We start from the raw sequence: 23,960 nt of genomic DNA, 5'->3' as shown, positions 1-23,960 counted from the left end.
TCCACTCTGCGAGAGTGTGTGTGTGTGTGTGTGAGTGTGAGTGTGTGTTAGTGCACGCGCGGTGTGCTCCTCTGCATACATGGGAGTCCCTACGTGGGGATTCTTATTCTTGCCTGAGATGGGAACAAAAATAACAAGTTTTCCAGTTTTTTTTTTAAAGGTCCACAATATCAAGTTCATTTGGATATGTCTAGCAAGAAAGGCTGTAGTGAAATACCACAGAAGGTTAACAAAGTAAGTCTGCGATGAGAGAGAGTTGTTGCCTCTACTTTCCACATTTTCTGTCATGTTATACTAAATCATATATTTTTTTTAAACATTGGTTTGCAAAATTCCAGAATAAAAGCTCCCACTGAAGTCTTCAAATGCTGGTTTATGTTATTTATGATAACAGTCCCCGTAGACTTGACTTAAGGTTAGAGCTGTACTAGCTTTTTAGGATTAGTTGCTAAAAGCAGAATATGGAAGTGGATTCCTACCAAATTACAACACGGAGGCTGGCAACGTATAATGCAGTTCCTGTGGGGATTCTGAGAGTGGAAATCCCGGTTTTACAGACCTTAGTGCATCTCAAGACAGTGTCTTTCAAACTTCAGATACTGACCCATTATGAGTTCCAAAATCAAGTGAGAGGGTCAGGAATGCATTTTTTAAATAAATAAAATAGAATGGAAAATATTAGAACATAGCCTTTTCAACAGAGGCATTGTTTCATGTAAAATATATGTAAACATATATGCACAGGTGTATAAATATATGCATACCTATATTTATATATTTACATCATGAATTTTGAAGTCAACTATGTTTCTTACTGTAGTGTCCATATGTCTTTCAAAAAAGCTTAGGAAATGTTATTCTAAAATATCTCTCTATCACAAGACCTCAACACAGTGAGTATGGCCGAGCGGGACCACAGGCACAAGCCCACACACCGGTGCTCAACTAATGGCAAGAATTTCTATCTCCTTACATTTTTCTCTGTGGGGGAGGGCGTACATTCTCTTAATAAAGCACTTCCCTGCACCATTTGCTCACAAGAAAATGAGCTTCCAAAAAGTTGGAAACAAGGAGAATGAAATTGCTCTACCTAATGAAAGGTACGTTGGACTGCGAGGTCACAACCCAGAAATGGGAGGATCCAAAGAAAAAAGAGAAGAGGATCCAAAGAAAGAAGAGAAGTAGCAGGTAGGGGGTCTGTGAAGAAAGAGTACCAAGGGGAAATGAGGGAGCAAAAGACAGAGTATTTTATGTTCAATTTCAAAATGAGCTTCTTTGTGGCTGTGTGTTCAGACATTGTAAAACCACCTCAGTGACTTCAAAACCCCCAATAAAGTCAGGTCCAGACCCAGCTCTGAGGAGGCAGTATTTTCAAGTTCACAGAACTGACTCAAGAATGGACAAGAGACATCCTATTCCCAATGTGTTAGAAGGAGACACTCTTGGATTTCATTATTATGCAAATATTTGTTGAATGGAAGAGAAAAAGGATGAAGTGTAATAGCCCCAACATTCTGCATTCTGTCACCCCAGCTGGAATGGCTAATGTCTGTGACTCCATCAGCAACGAAAGCCATGAGGTACCTCTCCTGGTCTCTGCTGCTACTTCCTGAGAACTTTTTCCAGACAACTTGCTACAGAGATTCAGAACACAGAGGCCACAATCTAATACCACACAGACTACATCTAGCCAGCTGCCTCCTTTTCTGCCCAGCCCTGTGAGCCCTTCTGAGCCGTGCCAGTCACCCTGCTCCTCTACCTCCCACTGAAGGGCTGAGTGCTCTGTTTCTGGAATATGGCTCAGAGGTTGGCCTCTTCTTTCAGCGAAGAATGACAATGAAGCAACAACATCTTTTGCATTTGCATGCAGATATGCCTCGTAGGTGATGAGAAACAATAGAACCATAAAATGCTAACTCCGTTTTTTAAATCTTAATTTATTCATCTACCACATAAAAGGACATGAATAACAAACCCCGAATTATTCAGAAACTTCAATTTCACCAGCTGTCACCTTTCTCCAACTTTCCCCTCTACTTCCACCCCACAAACTCTACTACTCAGAGGCAGCAAAACAGAAATGACTTGGTGTCATCTCCTTGTACAGCCAACATCATTATTGGAAGAAAGTTGAGGAAAGCTGCAAAATGGTTAAAAGGCAAACAATGAAAATTTGGGAGAAAAAGAACCAAGGACTTAAAAAGCCAAACTGAAATCAGTCCTAGAATAACCAGGAATTTGAAGTGAGTCCATCAAGTGGAAAAGTACACTAAAAGAGATTCAGAGGAGAGCAAACCCAAGTACGTTTGCTTGTATGCCTGAAAGTGAAAGGCATTGCCATGTACAAACACTGTGGTAAATGACCTGATAGATCTAAACAAGACAGTTCTCAGTGCTTGGGTGGCTCGGTCTGTTAAGTGTCTGCCTTCCGCTCAGGTCAGGATCCCGGGGTCCTGGGATGGAGTCCTACATCAGGCTCTCTGCTCAGCGGGAAGTCTGCTTCTCCCTCTGTCCCTCCCCCTGCTCGTATGTGCATTCTCTCTCTCTCTCTCTCTCTCTCTCAAAAATAAATGTCTTAAAAAAAATTTTTTTTAAATAAACAAGACAGTTTTCATCCCCAAGGTGCACACAAAATAGCTAGTGGCATGAGGCATGAACAAGAAAAGAAAACAAACAATATTTAAAAAATAATTACCAAGGGTTGTTCAGATGGTAAACATTATAGATGTTGAGAAAGTGGGATCTAATCTGATCAGTGAAACCTGTAGACAAATTTCAAATATTTTGAACTGCCACCTAGCTAGTTCCTAGATACCAGCCACCACCATATAAGGACACCCAGTCATCCTGACCCTTACTGACATCCCAGAAGTATCCCTCTCAAACTCCCGTCCCTGATCTGGTACACACCAGTTTAATCCCTAACGGCCTTCTGTGTCAACAATGAAAGAGAAGAGTAAGCCAAGGGAGGAGCAACATTTATCAGGAGGATTTGAGAATTAACCTGAACCACTCTGTGAAGGAGGGGAGTGCAGAGGCTGGATGAGGCGTCCACAGTAGAAAACAGAGTCAGAGGAGAAAGCTGAAGCTAGACTCGGAGTTGCAGAGGGGAGTAGAGCTGCCGGCAATAAAACAAAGGGCTGTGTGGGTCCCCACTGCCCATGGTCCCCATTGCCTTAGTTCACTTTACAAAACCTACATTCCCTGGAGGCGGGCAGAGGGCGGCTTTGTGCTATAGGGACAGAAATGGTCTTGAATCCCCCCAGCCCCTCAATAAAGTGAAGCAGGAGCTTCTGCAGGAGCTTAGACTTCAGAGACTAATCTCTGGGGCTTGTACCACCTCCTCCCTTTCCCTGCGGCTTCCCCAGCCTCTCTCTAAACTGTGGCCTCTGCCTGCTACAACTCACTGGTTCACTATCCTCTCTCTAACTTGGCTTTACTAAAGGCGTTTCTTCAGTGTCTTTCATGTCCCCTCCCAGGGAAGGTGAAGATGGGAAGCAGCCGCCCAGAATCGCAGAAAGCAAGGGAAGAAATGGATCTTCCTGTTCGTCTGGTCCAACGACCTCCGTCTACAGACAAGGCACCTGAGGCTCCAAGAGCCTTGCTGGAGGTCACCCCTGTGCAGAGCCAGACGCGAGCAGCCCAGCGTTCTTGCCGCTGTGTCGCTCTCCCGCCCCTTTTTAGGGGAAGCGTGTTACAGCATGAGGCCTAAAACCTGAGTCCCAGTGGAAAGACAAAGTCCAAATCCAAAAGGACAGTTTGGGTCATTTCTAAGGCAGATGCTTATTTTGAAAACAAGTGTTGATTGTGACACCGTAAGATCTTCAGGGTTTGCACCTACCATTCGGGAAGCAGAACCTGTGGGACGCAGCCTTCACCATGAAAAATGGGCACAGGGCGCCATCTGCTGGATTTCTGGACTGCAGGCTACCGACCTGCCACAATTTCAGAGTGAGATGCTTTAAAGCAGCTCATTTCTTTTTTTTTTTTTTTTTAATTACTATTATTGGAGTATAATTGACATACAATGGTATATTAGTTTCAGGTGTACAACACATTGATTCGACAATTCTATACATTACCCAGTGCTCACCATATAAGGAAAGTCACCATCTGTCATCATATAATGTTATTACATTATTATTGACTACATTCCCTGTGCTGTAATTTTCATCTCTCTGACATATTTACCTTATAACTGAACTTTTGTACCTCTTAATTCCCTTCATCTATTTTGCCCATTCTCCCCACCCATCTCGCCTCTGGCAATCACAAGTCTGTTCTTTGTACTTAAGAGCCTATTTGGATTTTCTGTTTGTTCATTTGTTTTGTTTTCAGATTCCACATATAAGTGAAATCATATGGTATTTGTCCTTCTCTGTCTTACTTATTTTACTTAAAGCAGCTCATTTCTTGTTGGCCACAACCCAAACACAAAGAAAATTTATTCCCTTTTTTAAAAAATATACACTGATTTCTTTTCCCCCTTTAAGATATCATGGTGATCTTTGTTAATAACATGGATTGAGAGCATGCTTTTTTAAAAATCTAAGCTGCTAAAAATTATATTATGAAGCCTTCCAAGTATTTACAAAAGAAGAGAGAATAACACAATAATTCCCCCATATACCTCTCCCTCATATTTAAAAATTGCCAAAGTTTTGCCAAATTTGCTTCGCTATCGCCCCTTTTATCCTTGCTGAAATAATTAGGCAAATACCAAGTATTCAAACTGTAATATTGATCTCTTTTAAAAATGAGATATTTTCCTCATAAACACAGTGTCACTATCACATCTAACAAAATTGTCAATATTTCTTTGTTTTTTGTTTGTTTTTAAAGATTTATTTATTTGACAGATGGAGATCACAAGTAGGCAGAGAGGCAGGCAGAGAGAGAGGGAGAAGCAGGTTCCCTGCTGAGCAGAGAGCCTAACGTGGGGCTCAATTCCAGGAGGCTTTAACCCACTGAGCCACCCAGGTGCCCCTAATATTTCTTTGTTATTTGCTAATGCCCAATCCACAGATTTCCCTAGTGGTCTAAAAAAAGTGTACAATTGGTTTGTTCTAATTAAAATCACAACAAGGATTTGACCCAATTAAATATATTTAAAATCCATAAGTTCATATACATCTAACGAGAGAGAGAGAGAACTTATGCCACTAGAAAGAGGGAAAGAAGAAAGGAGGGAGGGAGGGAAGGAGAAAGAGAGAAGGACAATGGAATGAAGAAAATGACAGAAAGAAGAGGGAAGGAACCAACCATTTCTTATTAGACAACATTAAAGTAACTAAGCCACAAACTCCTTACTCTGAAAATTGGCAACAAAAGGAAAGAATTAAATACATATCTGGCCTTTCATGAATGAACTATATTTTGGGATAAACGAGCTCTATTTGATAAAGGACATTCATCTTTTCAGAAGAGCACCATCTAATAAGAGTAGAAGAAATGATAGAGTTGGAAAATCTCCATGGTACCATGAGATAGAAGTTGATGAACTTTTGACCAAAGAGTGATCAGGTTGTCCTCCCCTACTTCCACTCAACAGAATGACTCTCACTAAAGGTTTGTCTATCTGGGTTCCTTCTTACCTTTATGGTCTGCTCATGGTCTTTTTCAGTCTTATACTTAGACCTCTATTTCTTATTTTACAATATTCTATAGTATCTATCAAACCCTGCCACTATAAATTATTCCTCTTCCTACTTCATCTCCCCATTTCTACATCCTGATTTGGGTAATTATCATTTTCTTTCTTCTGAAGAATACCTTGATAACTTTAAGTGTCTGACATTTTTTGTAGGTAAGAGCAACTGAATTCAACTAAAACCAAGAAATTACCTTACTTCCATCGTCTTCCCAATGGGTGTATGTTGTCTGCCATTTGGCCAAGGTTTTAAATTTTATAATAGAAGTTTTAAAATACAACCAAAAAGAAAGACTAGAATAATGAACCCCATGTACCCATCACCCAACTTCAATTATTACTGACAAACATATGGCTGCCCTTGTTTCATCTATGTCTCTCCACCTATTACCCACTTACCCCCACCCCTCACAGCAAGACACTGGCTGAATCCCAGGTCTCAGACCATTTCATTTTTTGGCCAAGTTATTACTCACTGAGAGAGCACCAGGCATTCTTCTGCTGTCTGGATAGCAGGGGCTTCAGAATGGTGAACTCCAGTGGTTATCCTCTCTGTAGGGGGTCATGGAGATGGTTAGAAGAGGTCCCATCTCTGAAATTTTCCATTTCATTTCTAAGGTGCCTACACCTTCCTTTCTGCATTTTGTCAAGCTGAGGATTACAAGTGGGATTATCTAGAAATTTGTTCATCTTTCTCCCTCTGATGGTTCTAAGAAAGAGGAGTTGGGAGCTGTAAGGAAATTTGCTAATTCTCAGAAACCTTGGTCCTATTTTTTCACAGCCACCAGCCTGTTCCTCCTTTTGACCGCTATTGATTGGCAGGGTTGCCAGAAAAACACAGTTGAATAATTTATTGTAATTATATACAGAAAAAATTTTTTTAATCCCAATATTTGGGAAATAATTATACTAAAAAATTTTATCATTTACCTGACATTCAAATTTAATTGGGCATCCTATATTTTTCTTTGCTAAGGCAAAAAATCTTAGCTATTAGAATGATTTGCTGGCTTCACCTTCATTGTGTTTACTTGGTTGGTGGGTTGTTAGATCTACATATTACTTCAGCTGCTGCTGGGTTTGTTGGCAGGAAGTTTTCTGGGTCAGTCTTTACTCTGCCATCTTAAACTGGTGACTCTAACATTTCATTAAACATTAAAATGATTCATTCAATTTGTCCATATGTTTAATTTCCTGTCACATTTAATATATCAAATGCCCTTAGGAAAAGCATACGCATGACTTTTGAGTTTGTTTTTCTCTTTGCTAGAAATGTAGTCAACATTTAGGTATATTAGAGGAAGCTAAATAAAAAATGTCCCATCTTGTGGCCAGTGTACCAGGCACATCATGAATGGTATTTTTTATGGATTCTGTTTTGATTTTAATTATTTTTTTGACAAAAGTATTCCTAAAATCCTTCATCACTTATAGTTTCATGTGGTCGATAAGTTACTTCCTGGGGCGCCTGCCTGTCACAGTCAGTTAGGTGACTGACACTTGGTTTCGACTCAGGTCATGACCTCAGGGTTGTGAGATCAAACCCTGCATGGCGCTCCGCACTCAGCGAGGCATCTGCTGGAGATTCCCTCTCCTCTTTCTATCCCTCCCGCTCATGCTCTCTCCCTCTCTTTCTCTAAAATTTAAAAAAAAAGATTTTTTTTTAAAAGAAGTTACTTCCCTTCAGAAGTCCCAATCTGAACTCCGAAACTTTCCTGTCCCAGAGAGTGGGGTTTTGATTAATAACTAATCACAGAAAAAGTAGCAGCAAACTCTTATTTGCAGTTGTTTGTCTAACTGTACAAGGACTGCTAAGAAACAAACAAGTCCCTTTTTGGTGTTGTCTATACTCTTTGTTGAATGATGAGTTGAACACAGACCACAGAATCTAGTGCGTTTTCACATTCAAGAGATTCAATACAGTAAGTGGTCAACTGCCAGGATTTCTAAGAGGTTCAGGGAATTCGATTTGCTGTCCTACAGCCAGAAGCAATGCAGTCAGTCGCACCCACATATGCAACCACTGCCTCAGAAATCCCACCACCACCTTGAGTTACCCACAACGCTCAGACAGGATACCTCTCTCTAAAGCTTCTGCAAGTCCCCAAAGGCTCCATGACAGTCTGTTGGAGGAGGTCATGGAGAGGACGTGACCTCCAGTTGACCTGCAAGAGGGACTCAACCAACAGGAAGCTCCTCACCACCCCATGCCTTGTCGTTGGGGAACGTGTCCTGCCCCCCATTTTCACAGTGGGAATCATTTTCAAGGACCTGCTCTTGAGAGAGCAATGTGTTGTGGAGACCATCTAGACGGTATAAGGCAACTGAAACTTATCAAGGGCTCTGTGCGAACTTTCAAGATTCTGGCGAGCAGGTGCAGAGATCTATTCTTCTTGTGACAGAGACAAGCTTCCCAAATAAGTGCCCTTGCTTATTAAAGCTGTCATCTACCATTCTAGGGTGCTCTGCCTCTTTCTTCGGTCTTTCCCTCCCCTCCATGCAAGGACGCCAGTTTCAGATTTCGTCTGGGGGTTATAAAACAAAATGCCCTTGCCAGAGAAGCAAACCCTCAGCTGCTCTTTCCAAACCTCACACAGATTTGACCTCTTTTCAAATCTCCAACAGGTGCGTGAGCATGGAGGAAGTCCCGAAAGCCCACGCTAGAGCATGAACTGCGAGGATATATCATTTTTCCATCCTACCTTGCCAAGCAGAAATTTCAAAAAGTGGAGAACAACCCAAACAGGAAGTGTATTCAAACAGTTTGAGACGGCGTGAATGGCAAACGTTTTACCACAGTTGCTCATTCCGCATTCATTTGCCTCTTTGTCTTCCGTAACACAACCACACTGTGGTCAAGCATACACTTCGCCCCCATGCCAACCATGTAATTCAGGGACGGCAGAACCCGTCTAGCTCCAAGGATGGATCTGGACTGATCTAATCTCATCATGGTAATGCTATCCCTTTTGCTAATTATTGACTCAAGAATCCAGATTTATGTCAAAAAGCCTATGGTATTTTCCTAGAAATTGTTAGAAGTCCTAAATGGGCCCTTAAACTAAGCTGACCCAATCAGACAAACCAAAGAACTTTTATTCCATGGGTGGTAATCCTTGTTCTCTCCTTCCTGCTGTGTGAACTGGAAAGTCTTAGTGTTAACAGATCTCTTACCATCAAGAGGAACCTGAGGATAAAGCCAGAAGAGAAAGAACAGAGAAAACTGCTGTAAGAGGCAGTCAGAGGCCCGAACAGTCAGTATGTGGAGACTGCTTCCGAATTGTGTCGTGAGAAAGATCAAAAATGTCCTTAGTATTCAGTCTTTGTTTTAGGGTTTCTATTACATTTATGCAAAGCGTCCTCCCTGATACAATTTCTCCTCCACTTCTGAGGGTAGTTCTGGGTAGCTTCCCCTTCAGGAGAGCCTCCACCAAGAACTCGGGGGTGGCTGAAGCTGGGAAAGCTTGTCTACACGCGGCTCCCAGTTTCAGGAACCTGTACACATCCCACCTAACACCTCACCGTTTCTTACCTTCTGGACAAGAGATGTAGTTAAGTCCAGAGGCGGCCAGAGACTGCCTCCAGCCCATTGTTCTCTGTCTGGGCACTATTTCCTGGCTCTTTGGAATGATGACAACCCCACCTAGTGAAGTTCTTTACCTATAACTTCTGAATGGGAGAGGCCTGGGGAGACTCACTGTCCAGCTGGTCAAGGAGGACTCACAGCTAGGATGTCTGTTTATAATCGAATTAGGTCTATAGTTACATAAGTTTGTCTTTGTTTCTTACAGCCATACTTCTTCTGCTACTACTACTATGACCATTACTATTAACAGTAATAACCGCTGCAGGACACCAAGCCTGTGGTCGCCGGTGCAGATGACAAACGGGAGCTGAGAGAAGCAGAGTCGCATGAGTGGCGTGGAATGGTGTCCCTTGGCCACATCAACACCGAAGGTAAATAATTTCAAAACTAGAGGAAAACAAGGGGGCGCTTACGTGTCTTACCGTGGAGCGATGATTTAACAATGCACCCCACTTGTCAAGACTTAGGTAGGTGTCCAACCCCGGTAAGCAAACTGGCAGAGAAACTTCTTGTCTAGCTGGAAGGTAAAACTCCTTTTCTATGGCCTTATAGAGTCTGGAGGAAGTTTCCAGAATAACTCTCTCATTCATCCACCAGCCAGAGCTGCCCAAAGCCTTCCTTGGATATCCTTGTACTGCCAACCCAGTAGCAGACCTTCTTACCTTCTTACAACACCCTCTGACTCACCCACGCAGGAGGCCAGTCCCTGAACTGCTCTGACAATCACACTCCTCAGTCTTACTCACCTTCCCTGACCATAAAGCCCTGTTTCAGATCACGTGCCAAGAAGGTCTTGCTAATAATTCATTAATGTAGCAAAGCCGTCGAACGATTACTTTGTACTTAGCGGTGTTCCAGGTGTCTGAGTTACAGTATGAAACAGCATAGAGCCTGATGAAGCATACACTCTAGAAAGAGCCTGTCACACCACGGCCTGGCACAAAGTAGACAATTGATAAATACATCCTAAGTAAGCGAGCTAAGGAATTACTGAAGGACAGCTGATTTCCAAGTTGGAGTCTGAAGAACAACAGGATTCAGAATAGTAACAAGAGGGTTTGGACATTCCTTCACTGTTGCACTGACTTTGAGTCGAATTTAAAGAGGTAGCGTTCTTCAACCCAAACTTACAGAAGCCATCTGGGGGGGAAATGTTAAAGTTTTCCTGTCACAGGACCCGACCAAGACATAATGACCAACAGCTGCGAAGTCTGGGAGGAAGAGGGAATGAATCTTTGCTGATCATTACAGCATTTCCCCCTTGTGCTAGTAGTAAGTCAGAACATGTCACAGCACTCCGCCGTGCTCAGCTCGCATTTTGTAAAACACTGGCAGCCACTTCTTCGGGTTTTATCTCCAGGCTCTTTGGGATCATAATTTGGGTCCCAGATGGCGTCAGTGATGAATTTTGTGCAGCATGTCCTAGAATGGTTGTTTATGGAAAATGTTAGTAAAGGCTCAAAAAAATAAGTATTTCATCCCTCAAGCAACCCACCTCTCCTCCCAAGTATAGGGAAGTAGATGCTCTCTCCCTCTGAAGAAGCATCCTACAAACACGGAGACATCCTGACCCACCCTGTCCTACTGCTAAACTTTGACATAGAGCCACCTTTCTGCCCAAGACCAACAGAAACACTGTCCATCCAACTGATAACAATTGCAAGAATGGATAAATTATTGTTTTAGGTCACAAAATTTGGAGGTGGTTGGTTATGAAGCAATAGATGACGGACACAATTTTTTTTAATGTTTCAAATCTTATTACATTGGTTATAACCTTCTGAGCATTGGTGATAGCAAACAACTGTCAATGTGGACCAAATTGTTTCATCTGCACACTCTTAGACATAGAAATTTGAAATATGCTTTATAAAAAGACTTGCATATGTCTATTAAGATATGACCACAGATAAATATTCTTTATTATCTGTAACATGAAGAAGTCGGAAACAACTTAAAGGTTGAGGGGCATGTTTAAGTTACATATATTAATACTGCACACTTCACACTTACGAAATGTTGGAAGTAGGTCAAGTCAGAGGGTATAATGTGCCTGCTATCACAATTCAACATGGTTTTGAAGATTCTAACCAATATAAAGAAGTTTTAATTTTTTTTTTATTCTAGTTAGTTGATGTACAGTTCAATATTGGTTTCAGGAGTAGAGTTCAGTGGTTCATTATTTACATATAATACCCCATGTTTTTCCTAACAAGCACCCTCTTTAATACCCATCACCCTTTTATCCCATCCCACACACACATCTCTCCATTAACCCTCAGTTTGTCCTCTATAATTAAGAGTCTCTCTTGATTTATTTCCCTCTTTTCCCCTCATCCTGAATGTTCATTCATTTTGATTCTTAAGTTCCATATATGAGTGAAGTTACATGGTATTTGTCTTTCTCTGATTGACTTATTTCACTTAGCATAATACACTCTAGCTCCATCCACATCATTGCAAATGGCAAGATTTCATTCTTTTTGATGGCTGAGCAGTATTCCATTATGTAGATATACATATAGATATGGATGGTATAGATATACCACATTTTCTTTATACTGACATTTTAATTTTTTATTTATTTTATTTTTAAAGTTTTTTTATTTATTTACTTGACAGATCACAAGTAGGCAGAGAGGCAGGCAGAGAGAGAGAGGAGGAAGTAGGCTCCCTGCTAAGCAGAGAGCCAGATGCGGGGCTCGATCCCAGGATCCTGAGATCATGACCTGAGCCGAAGGCAGAGGCTTTAACCCACTGAGCCACCCAGGCGCCCCTATACTGACATTTTTAAAATATTTACAAATGCTGAAAGGATGGGGCAAAACTATCATTTGCAAATGATATGATTCTATATTTTAAAAATCCAATGCAATCAACTAAGAAACTATTGGACATAGTAAGAGTTCAATAAAATGTCTTAATTTCAGAATATTTAAATTTGTATAATCAATAGCTTTCCCATACAATAACTATCAGAAATATTTTAAAAGATTTATTTATAATATCAACAGAAAAGTCGAAAGTTTTTCCAACCTACCCATAATTATTGCCACTGAGGAAAGGGCGGGGGGTCTTCAGTAAGGAAGAGAATGAAGGAGCAGTGTCCCTTGAAATGTAACAACCAGAATGGAGGACAATATGCTATAATGAGCCAAACAGAAATGACTAAACTCTACAAATGTTAATTCCAGACTGCAGTGACATTTTAGGCTGCCAGATCATACTATTGGTGTATATTGAAGAGCTACCTAATCCTCCTTTTTTAAAACATATGCTGTTATTTAAGTCATCCTAGCCTTATGTGGTTTGCTATTTAGACCTAAGTTGAAGACTTTACAGATGTCATGTTAAATTTCTAGTTATTTGGATCAACCCACTCTGCAAACATGCTGAAATCATTTTTTTATTTTTTTAAGATTTTTTAAATTTTATTATTTATTTATTTGACAGAGAGAGATCACAAGTAGGCAGAGAGGCAGGCAGAGAGAGAGGAATGGAAGCAGGCTCCCTGCTGAGCAGAGAGTCTGATGCAGGGCTTGATCCCAGGACTCTGAGATCATGACCTGAGCCGAAAGCAGAAGCTTAACCCACTGAACCACCCAGGCGCCCCATGCTGAAATAATTTTTAATTCTATCTTCCAATCCATTCTCTCTTCATGTCGTATGCAAACTTAATCAGCACAATGACACTTTCAACAAAGTCCTTTTTAAATTGTGAATTGCAAAGAGGTCATATGAGGGAAGGTTAAAAAATCTAAATTTTCCCTAGAATTTTTTATCATTTTTAACATGATGCTTTCACCTCAAACAATGTAAATTTTCCTTCCCTTTTTTCTCAGACTCTCAGTGCTCCTATAAGCTCTTATCAACATATTTTCAATGAGTTTTGTGAGCATCCTTCCATCTCTTAGGCAGTTGGGCTCCCTCTCTTCTCTGCCTCCTCTTCTTCCTCCTTTGCCCATATACATACTCTTCTGTTTTTCTAATTAATATATTTTTGCATTTTATACCAGGTTTTCATTTTCTGAGCATTGCATTTCCTACTTCAGTCATTTGTTTATTCCATAAAAATGTATTCAGCAATTACTATATGCTTGGCAATGTAACAAGAAATAAAACATCAAAGATTAAAAGACACATTCTTCAAACTGGATTGTTAAATGGGAAAACAGACACACAAACAACTAGAGCACAAAAAGCTTTGTTTAGTGAAAAGGAATATGTGAACTGTCATGGAAGTAGAATTCGTATGTTGATGACACTCCAAATTTAGCCTAGGAAAGGGAGGAGTGAAATCCAGGGTACCCAGAGAGGTGACAGACACTGAGAACGGAACTGGGTCTTTGGTAGTCATGGGTGGAACTGACTCACACAGGCTCAAGAGCTACATCTCTTTTCAACTCTGTCTTCAGCGACTTCAGGTTGATAGTTGAAACTGGCCATGCAGGAAGTATTTACATGACAGAAATTGGCAAATGATATAAATGCAGGCATTTTTATTTTTATTAGAAAGCCAGTTGTTAAACATTTACCATAATACCACAGAATTAACAGACTGGAGAAGCTGTTATAATTTTTAAAAAAAATTATTAGAGTCAGATGAGCTGTAAAGAAAGAAAAAGGTAGTTAGGCTCCGGAATGCTGGTGCCAAGATTTTAGCAACAGGTCCAGGGTTCCTGCTCTTTCCTCTCGGTGCTCTGCCTATAACCACCCTCTCTTTGTCACATTTCTCTGAGTCTAATTCACTATTTTCCACCCGCTCCAAATCCTTCATGTCCCAATTTCCTCCTATGATTATTTCTTGTGATCTAACTAAAAAGTCAGTTTAAGTCTAATAACCTTGGGGCGCCTGGGTGGCTCAGTGGGTTAAGCCGCTGCCTTCGGATCAGGTCATGATCCCAGGTCCTGGGTTCGAGCCCCACATCGGGCTTACTGCTCAGCGGGGAGCCTGCTTCCTCCTCTCTCTCTGCCTGCCTCTCTGCTTACTTGTGATTTCTCTCTGTCAAATAAATAAAATCTTTAAAAAAAAAAGTCTAATAACCTTATCATTTCTGATACACTGAAATTATTTTCTGCATTTAGGCACAATTTCCCTGGCCACCTCTGCACAGAAATCTGAGAAAACTCATTTGTAAAAGGCACTTTCTTGAGAACACCCTATTTGACAACGAACAGCTAACTTGGTCTGAACACTACAGAAGGAGATGAGAGTACATAGTGGTGTCTGAGTTACTATACCATGACCAGTAACATCCATCCAGAGAGTGTACACACAGTCAAAATGGGCATCTTACCTTTGCTGTAATCTAAGTGATCTCCTTATGTTCAGAGCATATCACTGATTAAAAATTACTGTGCAGTTACAAAATATACTGGGTATATAAGAGTAAGCATCCCAAAGAGAATGCTTGGCATTAGCTCTTGTCCTGGTATCTGGTATCACACTGATTTTCCGATGCTCATTTGTACCCTTGGGCATTCAGAAACATTTTCTTTCTGTTTATAAATATGTGAAGTATTCCCTTCTGTTGCTTTGATCATGTACAGCTGTTAAGTTAGGGCTAGTTTCAGAAAATGGCACTACAGGGTGAAAAAGACTGCATTCAGACTTTATCAACCATCTGGAGTGCTGAACTGCTTTGATGGCCTAATATCTCTGATTTGATGTCTACAAAGTGAGAAAGTTTCTAGTAAAAAGTACGTTACCACAGCTGTTACTGAGAGATGCTCACGGCTTCAGAAGTTCTGTGCTTACTGAGGAAATCTCTGTTTTTGCTGCAGCCATATCTACGGAATCATCTAGTCGACCCCCTTCAGCCTATTCAGCAAGGAGGTACAAGAACCGTCTCAGGGACTTAACATTAGATCACAGCTGCTGTTGAGAGGATCTTCTTTGGCCCGATATTTTTTATTATTATTGAAGTGTAGTTGACATGCAGTATTATATTCGTTTCAGGTGTACGGCATGGTGATTCAACATTTATATCTTTTCAAAGTGATCACCATGATAAATCTAGCTACAATCTGCCACCATACAAAGTTGTTATAATATTGGGGCACCTGGGTGGCTCAGCGGGTTAAGCTTCTATCTTCCACGCTGGTCATGATCTCAGGGTTCTGGAATCGAGCCCCGCATCGGGCTCTCTGCTCGGCGGGAAGACTGCTTCCCTCTCTCTCTCTGACTGCCTCCCTATTTGTGATCTCTCTCTGTGTCAAATAAATAAATAAAATCTTTAAACAAACAAAGTTGTTATATTGTTACAATATTATTAACTATGTGCCCAGTGCTGTCCATTGTATCCCCATGTCCTATTATACCCCATTTGTTATTTCATACCATCTAGGAAACTTCTTTGGGAAGGTCCTGGGTGTGCACTCTAAAGTCTTCTACAACAGGACTGATGCTACCTAGTCACCAATAAAACACTGATTCTATGTAACAGGAATGAAATCTATAGAATGGTACTTTTAACTCAAGCAGTGATAGCACACACACACATCCCAATCTTGAGAATACCTCATCAGAGGAACAAAACAAAAATTATAATGGTACATTGGTGAATGGTTTCATTCCTTTCCTTAATAATACAAAGGCTTCCCCAGAAATTACCTCTTCTGTTAAGAAAAGCAATTAATTTTATGCATGCAGATAATGTCATTAATTTAAAGTAAAATGCAGTTTAAAAATAACTTTATATTTTTAATTTTAAAGATGTAAAGTTGCCAAGTAGTATGCCTTGATTTATTCCTGGTCCTGATGTTTCACAGAATTATCTTACTTGCAAGATGTTTATCTATATTCTGAGCACTGTGTATTAGTACTAGAGATTTTTCAAACATAGCAAATATGTAATTGCCTAGAATCTATCACTTGGAATGTTTTCAACTTCATATAATAGAAATCCCAACTCAACTGGCTTATAGAAACAGGAAAGTCAACTATCTCACATGACAAGTCTTGAGTTTGGACAGTTCCAAAATTTGTTGGCACAAGTGATGTCATAAACACCCAAATTCCTTTTATCTTTCTGTTTTGCATCATTTAAATGTCAGCTATGTCTCTGCTATCTCTCCTCATGGTCACAAGAAGACTGCTACTGTTCCAGTCATTATATCCACAAAGACCAATAACTAGCAAAGATCTATCCTTTCTTCATGTTTCTTTATAATAATGAGAAAATATTTTCCAGAAGTTTCCATCCAATTGCCTTTCATATCTCATTGACTCTACCCAAAAGCAGTCACCGGTACAAGGAATGGGACTACCAAGCTAAGCTCAGATTGTCCCAGATTTACTCTTGGGTCACATGAGGGAGACTGCTCTGGAACACAAAATCAGGATCTCCCAGCAATATAAAAGCTTACACTAACTCAGTACGTCTCTTCGACGATGGAGTTGCCCAAGATTCTGTCCTGTTTCCTTCTATTTTCACTATCTAGATTGTTTGATTTTACATATTTTCCTGCTACCCATTTATCAATGACTCTAAAATTTACATATCCAGCCCCTAATTGTAGCCTGAGATTTAGACTCAAAATTCAAACGGCCAACTACTACAGATTCTGCAAACTTAATATATAAATGGAACCAGTTATCTTTTCTCCTAAATGTGGTCTGCATCCAATATTCTTTATCACAACCAATAAATTAGCTATGTAACCAGTTTGCCAAGCTAGAGAATTCAATGTCATTCTTCACTCTTTCTTCTTATACATTCGATTGCCAAGGAGTATCTAGCTGGCTCAGTTAGTAAGAACAAGACACTTGATCTCAGGGTTGTGAGTTTGAGCCCCAAGTTGGGCAAAAAGATTACTTTAAAAATGAATATTGGGGCGCCTGGGTGGCTCAGTGGATTAAAGCTTCTGCCTTCGGCTCAGGTCATGATCCCAGGGTCCTGGGATCGAGCCCCACATCGGGCTCTCTGCTCAGCGGGGAACCTGCTTCCCTTCCTCTCTCTGCCTGCCTCTCTGCCTACCTGTGATCTCTGTCTGTCAAATAAATAAATAAAATCCTAAAAATGAATATTCATTTGGTTTCCAAATCCTGCTGATTCGATTTCCTAAACATTCCTCAAATAAATGTTCCTCAAATGTTCCTCTTCCACATAGCCTCCAATGTGTTCTTGCATGACTCAAGTTTCTCCCCATTCATTTCTACCTCCGTTGTCACTGGAATCGTCTTCCTCAAACCAAGAGGAAATGTCAGTGGCCTCCTTAAGTGCTCCATGAAATCTCAGTGGCATATAGGAAAACAAAACAAAACAAAACAAAAGCCAGCATCATCTTAAGGCCCCTCACAATCCACTCCTATCCAGTGTAACTTCCTCTTCCAACTGTCTCAGTAGGCACCCCCTAAAATCCTAGACACTGAACTTCTTACCATTCCCTGATTATGTCAAGCCTCTTATGAGATATGCTTTTGGAGAATATAGTTTTCACCACTTTGAATTCTCTTCCCCAGTATTCACTTAAGAATTTCTACATCATTCTTTAGTACTCAGGTCAAAGTATTATCTCCTCCAAACAACCAATTTAAAAGTACATGAAGAAGAATTCAACTCCAAAAGTAATTAAAGAAATACACAGTAAAATAATATTGGCTCAAAAATATCACGCTAAGTGAAAGAAACAGGTGCACAAGGCTACATACAATATGAGCCCACTTACGTGAAATATGAGAAATGGCAAAATGAGTGACAGAAAAGAGAACAAAGGTTGCCTAGGACAGGAGGAGGGGCCAGGCTGTCTGAGGGACACAAGGCACCTTGTTGAGGGTAACAGAAATGTTTTCAGTCTGTGTTGGGGTGATTATAGGGCTGTATACATTTTTTTAATTCATTAAGCCATACATTTAAAATTGGTGAATTTTTTACATAAAAATTAGACCTTAATAAAGATAAAAATACTCCTGTATCCAAATTTTAAAGAAACACTTTAAAAACAATATTGAACTAAAAGTTTCACCTATTAAATTGTCAGAGCTTAAAATTTAGATGACCCAGTGTTGGTAAAAAATCATTAAAATGTGCATTTTCCTACCTGACTACCTGGGAATAATAATTGATAGGATCCTTGTTTAAAGTAATTTATACACATCTATCAAGAAACTGGATGTTTGGGGCGCCTGGGTGGCTCAGTGGGCTAAGCCTCTGCCTTCGGCTCAGGTCATGATCCCAGGGTCCTGGGATCGAGCCCTGCATTGGGCTTTCTGCTCAGCGGGGAGCCTGCTTCCTCCTCTCTCTCTGTCTGCCTCTCTGCCTACTTGTGATCTCTATCTGTCAAATAAATAAAGGAAATCTTAAAAAAAAAGAAAAGAAAGAAAGAAAGAAAGAAAGAAAGAAAGATAGAAAGAAAGAAAGAAAGAAACTGGATGTTTTCTCATTACCCTTTAATCTGGTAATTTTTACTTCTGGGAATATTTTCTAAAAAAGAAAAAAAAACAAATTATAATCCAAAATATTAAAAAACAGCTATGCATAAACAAACTTAATGAAATACTTCTTTATTATATGAGATGTCAGAAACAACCTATGAGGCAATAGAGGAGATTAGTTAAGTAAGTCATTTGAACATCATGGGCTTTTTGTTTTGTTTTAAGATTTTATTTATTTGAGAGAGAGAGTGGGAGAGAACACAAGCAGAGGGAGCTATAGAGGGAGAGGGAGAAGCAGGCTCCCTGCTGAACAGGGAGCCCAACGAGGGAACTTGATCCCAGGACCCTAGGATCCTGACCCGAGCTGAAGGCAGACACTTAACAGACTGAACCACCCAGACACCTCTAGAACTCATGTTTTTAATATTGTTCCCTCGTGGACTTCCCAAATGTCCCAGGCAGACTTTCCAGTCTCCATGCCTCTGCAGTCCTATGTCTGAGGGATAGCACCATTCATCGTGTTTTGTACTGATTTTTATTAGTAGTTGCCCTCAAAAGACTGGCCTCCAGATAACAAGAATACATCATATTCATCTTCAGAGCACCGCTACCCAGCACATAATAGATCCTCAACTCAAATAAATAAAAACCTTTTACTGGAAAACATTTGTCTGAGGTCCAGCAGAAGTCCTTCTGAGTGATCTTCACACTACAATACGTGACTCTTCATAAGGGCACAGTGGCCACTTTATCATAATGTCCTCCCATTTTAGAAGCTTTGCATTGACCAGCTAGACAGATGCCAAATTTAATATGATTTTCAGAGTCTTTATCTATTTTTACCAGTAGATGTGTGATCATTCTATAGTGGTATCTGGTGGCTCTGAGCAAAATCTTTCTACAAGGGGGATTTAAAGATTAGTGCCTGAATTGTGGCTTCAGTCAGACACCTAAGGGATCTACCATGATCATCTTTGGGGTCTAGCAAAATTTTAATTTCCATCCAGCCATCCCATCCCACAGGTAACCAAGTTCAGTGAGCTTCCAGCTACTGTTTCACAGCTGAATGTTTGGCTCTGAATGTTAAAAGGATAGAGAGTGCTCCCAGAACTCTATTTTGAGTAGATGTCTTCTCTGGTGACCATAACCAGGACTTAAATGATCTCAGCCCTCAATAGACAAAGATAATTTATGTTGATTACAAGTTTTTCTATTCTTCAATTCTAAAGGCTCTTTAAGATCTCATGTTAGGTCTCTTCCTTGGAACCTCCAACTACCTACTATCATGTTCTGTACTTAGAGAAAATTCAGCAAATGCTTGTTAGTATATGACTCAGCTAATTTGTAAATCTGGATAACATTTAAGGTAATTATAGACCATATTTGTATAGTACTTTACAGTTTACTAGGCACTTCCACAGAAGTACAAAGAGAATGAAATAAAAACATATACTCCAAAGTTTCAGGCAAACAATCTGGTAGATATCAATGCAATGTTTTATACATGTGGGGTTACTCCTTAAGATTTATAGCTCTTTATATGAGAAAAAAATAAAGTGAAAATACACATGATAAATTCCAAAATTTTCCCCCAAAAAATAAAATGTAATTTCTTTCTCCTCTGCACAGAGGCACCAAATTACACAGGATTTTGAAAATTATACTGTTATATTTCTTTAGTGCAAAATAAAGTGAAAAGGCCCTACCCAGTAATAGCATAAAACAAATCTCTTCATTACAAACCCTCATTCATTACACCATGAACCCAGCTCCTTCATCTCGCCCACCAGCTTCTGCTCAGCTTCCCTGCTCCAATGATGACACCCCCCACCCATTGTCACCCAATCCAGGACCTCTGGGTGTCTATGGGATGGCAATTAGGTCTATGGCTGACATTTTAAACAGCGAATACTTTCAAAAAGCTGAAACATATGCAAAACATTCATTTGGTTAAATTCATTTGATTAAGGCATTTGAAAAATCTGTGCATTATGACATATATAGGGTGGCTAGGTGATGGACATTGGGAAGGGTATGTGCTGTGGTGAGTGCTGGGACTTGTGTAAAACTGATGAATCACCTGTACGCCTGAAGCAAATAATACATTATATGTTGATTAAAAAAAAAAAAAGAAAAAAGTAAAGTAAAAAAAGCAATGGTCTGGATTTTTTTATTGAAATAAAACCACCTTATCTTTTATACAATCTTTGAAAATCTTTCCCTGCCAATAGATCATTTGGTGAAATGTCATTTGATGAACTAATTTTTAAGCAATTAATTTCAATGGACTTGCTTCTGGTTAATTAATTGAAATACAGGCCCACTCTGCACACCTGAACCTAAAAATTCACCTAATTCAGATTCTTTAATGAACTTAAAAATAGTGCTTTAACTTGACATTGTATAAAGACAACAGAGGAGTCTAAAAATATGAACACTCTAGAAGAATTCAGTGCAATAATGTACTAAAAAGTTAACTTTGGCACAAGTATACATAAAACAAAGCATACCAGAGGGATTAGCAAAACTATTTAGTCAAATAACTGAGGAAAATGTTTTCGCTCGGGTCTTATCCATATTTTCTCTTCCTTTGCCATCCTAATTCTGCATTTTCTGCTGATCTTCTGTGTTTGGAGGCATTCCACAATCTGCTCTGGTTTGCACAGCAATGGGTACTCCGTCATATGTGGATAGATCAGCAATTATTATGAAGAAGAATTTGTACAATATAAGAATTCCCATCTCATTAAGAATCCATACATAAAAAAGAATTCATATATGAAAATATGAATTTCCAGTATTTGTTCAAAGTTCATCTTTAAGTTCAGAGGGGTTCTAGAGTTCCTCTTTCCTCTGGCAGGAATCTGTAAAATGTCTGCTGCCCCTTCTGGTACTCCAGAATGCTGCCCCTGGGCTTGTGGTACTGGACTAAGTACATTATCTTATGAGTTTCCTGGTCTTCACTGTGTTTCAGTGGAAGTTCCACAAAACCTTAGGTTTTGGAAGGAAAGAGGAGTTTCCTGGCTGGATTCTCTCCAGACTACCAAACTTCTGTGTTGCCTTAGTACACCGCTGCCTCACTAGAGCAGCGCCAAGTGTGAGAGAGACCCTACCCATAGGCCGCTAGACAGCAGAGGCTTCTGCATCACAACGTGAAATTTTGTGGGTGGTCTTCAAAGAGAATTTAACTCTTCCTACCAAGAGTTACAAAGCAGATGGTATCAGGTAGTAGCACCACAGAGCATGACTGCACATGAGGAAGAAAGAAAAGAAAATGCATACGCAATTTGCCTAGTCTTGGTCTTGCTCAAAAAGCAAGGTAATTACAAATGTTATCTCCAGGGGCATCATCTGGAATGTTCTAAGTCCAAATGGCATTGTATTAGGAATGCCTGTGGGATTGCTTACCTGGAAATGTACTAAAAACCAGAGCTCATCTTAAAGTGATTTCTCATAACTTTACCATTTTGTTACAAGAGTGCTTGAAATAAGAATACTAGAGAAAATATTATAGGTAACAGCAAAGTAACCTATGGACCACACCAGCACCTCAGCCAAAGGGAAAAATCCCAAGAGCCAGGCATTTGGAAGGTCCACAACATTCCCATAGCATCCCTGGGTGAGTTGATACTTTGTAGTCTCAGGGTTTGCAATGTGAAAGCTATCCCAGCCCAGCCGGCTGCCTTGATGTGTATCATCCTGGCCCTGGATGCACTGGTGGGTGGGGGTCCTACCTTCCAACAGGAACCTCCTGGTTCAAAAAGGAGCATTGTGGAAGACTACCCTTTATAAGGCACTCTTCTAAAGATGACCACTTGGAAAATGCAATGTTTTAAAAGTGTCAGTAAAAAAGAAAATCAGATTTTTCAAAGGTGAGTGCATAACACCATGAACCATGCAGACCTTCAGTAGAAACTAATCTCAAACACCCTGGAAGATTAATCCATTTTTAATGAAGCTCAAAGCAATGATGCTGGTACCGTTGTATGAGCTCTGCATGTGCACATGTATTAATCCTAAATACACTTTTGGCTTTGTTTGGGAAGCAATTTCCACCTTCAAACTTTGAAAATGTATCAGGACCCAAGGAGATATTTGCATTTAAATTATAGTACATGCTTTTCATATCAATTACTCTAGGGGGAGAAAAAGACAATCCTGATGAGATGACCAAAATAAAATTGACACAATATTATTTATACAGTTCACTTCCAACACTCATAAAGCAAAAGGAAAAGGAGCTACCAAGATAGAAAGTTTACTTCAATCACATAGAGAGAATGTGCCATGGAAACAGGATGTACTTTCAATCCATCTCCAGAACTTGATCACCTGTTAACAGAAGATCCCCACGGAATGAATAAACAGTGTTGACTACACCGTTACAGTTCTCCCTCCTTCCCTCACTCCATTCCAAGAAGAACAGCTCTACAACACAGCCTGGATTCCCCACCCTTGGGGCAGCCACCTACCTCTGCAACTCTCTCTACTATCATTGCCCATGACAAACTTGTTTTTATGTCAAGGTCCTTATACCTTTATATATTGCTCAACCCTCTATTTGGAATTTTTTCTGTCATAATTTGCATATCATGTCATTCAGGCCTCCGCTCAAATGCCAGCTCCTCAGAAAGGCCTTTCTCAACCACCCTACTTAAAGGCAAGCTGGTGCAGCCACTCTGGAAAACAGCATGGAGGCTCCTCAAAAAGTTGAAAATAGAGCTACCCTATGACCCAGCAATTGCACTACTGGGTATTTACCCTAAAGATCCAAATGTAATTATCCGAAGGGGCACATGCACCTGAATGTTTATAACAGCAATGTCCACAATAGCCAAACTATGGAAAGAACCTAGATGTCCATCAACAGATGAATGGATAAAGATGTAGTATATATATGCAATGGTATACTATGCAGCCATCAAAAGAAATGAAATCTTGCCATTTGCAATGATGTAGATGGAACTAGAGGGTATTATGCTGAGGGAAATAAGTCAATCAGAGAAAGACAATTCTCATATGATCTCCCTGATATGAGAAATTTGAGAGGCGGAGTGGGGGGTTTGAGGGGTAGGAAAGGAAAAAATGAAATAAGATGGGATCAGGAGGGAAACAAACCATAAGAAACTCTTAATCTCACAAAACAAACTGAGGGTTGCTAGGGGAAAAGGGGAGTATGAAGAGCGTGGTTGGATTATGGACATTGGGGAGAGTATGTGCTATGATGAGTGCTGTGAAATGTGTAAGCCTGATGATTCACAAACCTGTACCCCTGGAGCAAATAATATATTATATGTTAATAAAAATAATTAATAAATAAAAAATAAAAATAAATAAATGAAATAAAA

Source organism: Lutra lutra, chromosome 6, assembly GCF_902655055.1.
Source record: "Lutra lutra chromosome 6, mLutLut1.2, whole genome shotgun sequence".
NCBI classification, from domain to species: domain Eukaryota; kingdom Metazoa; phylum Chordata; class Mammalia; order Carnivora; family Mustelidae; genus Lutra; species Lutra lutra.
This window is presented reverse-complemented; position numbering follows the sequence as displayed.